Here is a 4511-nt window from a genome sequence, read left to right as displayed (position 1 = left end):
ATCTTTAAAGTCATTGTCATTTTGTGTTTTGACACGGATGGTGAAATGTTCGTGTTTCTGTCAGTGTGGGCCAGTAGCATGGCAGAACCAGTGGCTGGAGATCCTCATTCGTTCTCTCTGATTGTGATGAAATAAAACCCAAACCCTACTCGCTCCAAATTGCTTAGGTTTCCACGAAGGCAACTTTTGAAAAAAGCAGCTGTGAACTCTGTCCTCAGGGTCTCAGGGCCTCACAGATGGCAGAAACCTAGAGAGGAGAGCAGCGCTGGTCACAGGCTCATGCGCAGAGAAAATGAGCAAGGCAGTTGGTAAGATGATCACAGACTCCAAGTTTTCTGAGAAAGTCCTGATATTAAATATTCTGTGGTCAGACATGTTCTGTCCCCTCACCTCAGAGGGCAGTCATGGAAAACTGGGGGGAAAAATTCATTCGCCCCTGGTAGCATTCACACCTGGGGGCCTGGGGAGAATGGAGAAGGTTGAATCTGACCTACAAGTTCCGGTTTGCACCACACTATGGAAAGATGAGTAGAGGAGGCTATGAAGGCCTAGAACCAGGGAGGTGAGGCCAAAACCCAGCTCTGGTGAGATTCAGAAAAGGTTAGGAGCCTTAACTTTCGCTGCCCCGGTGAAAGAAGAGTATGGATTTCAGCTCAGTTTACAGGAACTCACATCTCCTCCTTGAAAGAGAGGCTGATGAGGGGCCATCTCTTGGCAGGATCCTGGAGAAGCTTCAGGAGGTTTAAATGGGCTTGAAAACAAGACTATCCTCTCATTCTTTCATTAGGTTCATAGGTTCAGAGGCAATGTTTTAGAGGAAGGAATCAAAGGGCATTTCTCATACTGATTTGCAATCAGGACTATTAATGAAAATGGGTTCCCTTGCCAGGATCTTCTTGAAGAAAACTACACTTCCATCCCCACAGAACAGCAAGCATTCAGAGGCTGGTGCTAATAAAAATGTGAGGCATTTTAAAAGTCAAGGTTAGGGCTGGGGAGGTAGCTCGGTTGGTACAGTGTTTGCCTCTCAAGCACAAGGCCCTAGGTTCAATCCCCAGAACCACAAAAAAAAAAAAAAAAAGAGAAAAAAGTCAAGGTTATTTTTTATAAACATCTTCCTCAAAGAACTCTGAACTCTAGATACCTTGTGTGATAGATGATAATGATGAAATGAATGTTGGTGTGTCTCTTCCAAGAACAGAAGTACTTACATGAATTGCTGTTTGCTAGAAAAATCAGCAGATTCCTCATGCTAAGATTCTTATTTACTTCCTTTCTTCCCCCAGACACCCCCTCCCAAAGCCAGCTGTGATTATTAGGAGGCCATGGCATTTTAGAAAAAGGTCTAGATTTAAAGTTCAAGGCTAGATGATCAGTTTTTAGATATGTGGTAAAGAAGGTGCATGAGAAAAAAATGATTGGGTGGATCCCCTCTAAGTTTCTAATTTTTCTAAAGCTGTTATTAATTTGTGAGTCAGAAGGCATGGAATTGAAGCCCGAGTCTTCTCTCGCAAGGTGTTTGACTATGGTTGAGCTATTTTAACTTTAGTTGCCTCTTCCGTAATGAGGCAGTTACTCTAGATGAAATCAGAGTCCCTTTCTGCTGTACCTTTCTGAGGGCTGGTGTGGGGTGTAATTACTGGGTTTGAACCAGTTCTAGAAGCTCTCATAACGTGAGACTCCTCTGTGAATGCCCACACAGAGGGTCTCCGACTTACGCTGGCTCAACTTGTGAGTTTTTTTTTTGTTTTTTTTGCGGTGCTGGGGATTGAACCCAGGGCCTTGTGCTTGCAAGGCAAGCACTGTACCAACTGAACTATACCCCCAGCCCTCAACTTGTGAGTTTTGACTTTATGATGGTGTGAAAGTGATTTGCATTTAGTAGAAGCCATACTTCGAATTCTAATAAATTACAAATTACTCAATACTTTTCAATAAAATAGGTTTGGGGTTAGGTGATTGGCCCCACTGTAGGCTAATGTAAGTGTTCTGGGCACATTAGAGGTAGGTCTAGGTTAAACTGGAATGTCTGGTTGGTTAGGTGTATTGAAAGCATTTTTCTTTCTCTCTCTTTGCAACGTTGGGGATCAAATCCAGAGGCTACACACAAGCTCCCAGAGGTGTGTGCCACCATGCCACCATGCCCAGCCTAAAATGCTTTTTTTTTTTTGTTACTGGGGATTGAACCCAGAGGCACTCAATCACTGAACCACAACCCCAGCCCTTTTTAATATTTTATTTAGAGACAGAGTCTAGCTGAGTTGCTTAGGGCCTCACTAAGTTGCTGAGGCTGGCTTTTGAACTCACAATCCTCCTGCCTCAGCCTCCTGAGCTGCTGGAATTACAAGGTATGTGCCACCACACCTGGCCTAAAATGCATTTTTGATTCACAGTATTTTCAACTTACAATAGATTTATTGGAACATAATCCTGCAGTAAGTGGAGAAGCATCTGTATACATGAACATTATTTAATTCGAGACTAGAATCTAAAGCTTTGAAGAAAAAATACACCGAGTGCTACATATCTTACTGAGTGCTCTAAGTTAGGGTGAAGGAGCTGATGTTAGGTGAAGTCAGGTGTAATAAGGTCAAAGATAGAAACCATCAGGAGATCCATTGAGTTTCTCTTTATAATAAATAACCTTAACTGAAAATATCAACAACATATAGGTAAGAAATTTTATGATACAATCCTACAAAAATAAATGGATTTCCTGAAGCCCAGCCTAAAGTTTTATGGAGAAAAGATCAGAGTCAGCCCCCAAATCTATCAACAGAGAAACATGGTTTTTCCATCTCTATTTGGGGTGATAAATGATGCAGTTCAGTTTCAGAGGCCCAACTAAAAACCAAGGGCAAAATAATAAGTGCTTAAGTGGGCTAGAAATAAACAGAGTCATTGCTTTCTCCTTACGAGGAATGTATGGCAACAAATAAGGATCAGAGAAAGAATCATCATCATGAGGAGGAAATGAGGCATTCAGCAAATAATTAAGGAGCATTAAACCATCTCAGAGAATACTTGTAAGGCTGTAAAAGGCAAACACTGTTAGTCATGGTATTGAGAAATGACGGTAGGAAAAGGAGGATGAAATAAAATTAGGATTTGGGAGGGGCGTGGCCTTGTGATTTCTTATGAGATCTGTTTTTCAGCAACTTACTTCTCTAGGGCTCTTAATTTTTCATCTGTAAAATGGAGCAAGTGACATCTCCCTCATGGGGTAACGTGAGGATTATGTAACATCACAAACGTAGAAACGAGGTAATACCTGATACAGCTGGCCAAGTGATTGTATTCCATCACTGACAGAAAAATCCCTAGGAAGGATGACAGCTCATTAAAATACCATGTCTTTATACAATGATCAAATAAGTTTTTCTTCCTTTTCTTTTGGTAGTGCTGGGACTCAAACCCAGGGCTTTTGCATGACAGGCAAGCATTCTACCACTGAGTCACAGTCCCAGCCCTAGGAAGATGTTTTTCTTAAAAACTGGTAAGCCTTCACTTTTGTTGCATGAATCACGCACGACAGGAAGAGCAATTTACCCCAGATTCTCTAAAACATTGTAGTAAACTAATCCATGATGAGAAATGGAAGAAGAAATGAGAAGTAAGGGTTGGGGATACCTCCCTTTCAATGTGGTGGCATTTGATGACAGAGACGAGGTAGAAGCTGCAAGTTTCTCCTCAGGAGAAAAACTGCTGAGATTCTGATGGAACATCATGACCAAAAGGGATCTCTTAGACTGCACCTCCATGTACAAGGTTGCAATCGAAGTCTTCAGTAGGGAAGGCTGACTTTTTTGGTTAAAAAAAAAGTCAAACAAGGATTTCAATGCAGTGAACATTTTCCAAGGAAAACAAGAAGGCTGTAAACATATTTTTATATTGGGTTTTTATTTTGGTAGCCACAGATTGTTTGGCATCATTTTTAAAGCATGGGTTTCCCCCAGTAAATATTTGAAATAAAAATATTAAGCACTGCTGAGAAACATGCATATAGCCTTGTAAATACTAACTGTATTTTTCTCACTCCTTGATTTAGTTATTGCCTTGACATCAAGGTTTCTTTGTAAATTTAGCACATATTGAAGAAGTGCATTTTTGCATGATGTACTAGCAATCCATACAGAGAACAGAAAAAGAGCAGTTTATTTCTCTAGTATTCATTGTCTCATGGTGAAAATCCAAAGGTGTTATTCTTTGCATTCTCATTATAAGAAAGGATGAACCAAGAAACCTAGGAACCCTTTATATTATGCAAAATAATTGCTGTTCAAGGTCCCTGCCATTATGTAATGATGTAACAGATTATGCTGAGTAAGGGGTTTCTTGGAAACCTGATCATTTTGATCAGGTATGACACCCTTTCAAAAAGCACTGGGAACAATCCCTAAACTTAAAAAAAAAAAAAAAAAAAAAAAAAGAGGAAGAAGCATTAGGAATCCATAACAGCAATTGATGAAGGAAGGAGGAAGATTGTTTATATAACTGTCATTTAAAAAAAC

The 4511-nt window shown here is 40.4% G+C and overlaps 1 protein-coding gene across 24 annotated transcripts in view; it reads right to left on the bottom strand.

The window, feature by feature from the left end:
* Dlgap1 (DLG associated protein 1) overlaps positions 1-4511 on the bottom strand; it is an 879880-nt gene that overhangs the window by 154077 nt on the left and 721292 nt on the right. The window lies entirely within an intron of this gene.

This window comes from Sciurus carolinensis, chromosome 15 (genome assembly GCF_902686445.1).
Source record: "Sciurus carolinensis chromosome 15, mSciCar1.2, whole genome shotgun sequence".
NCBI lineage: Eukaryota > Metazoa > Chordata > Mammalia > Rodentia > Sciuridae > Sciurus > Sciurus carolinensis.
Note: the sequence above shows the minus strand (reverse complement) of the source record. Positions and strands in the feature narration are given on the sequence as shown.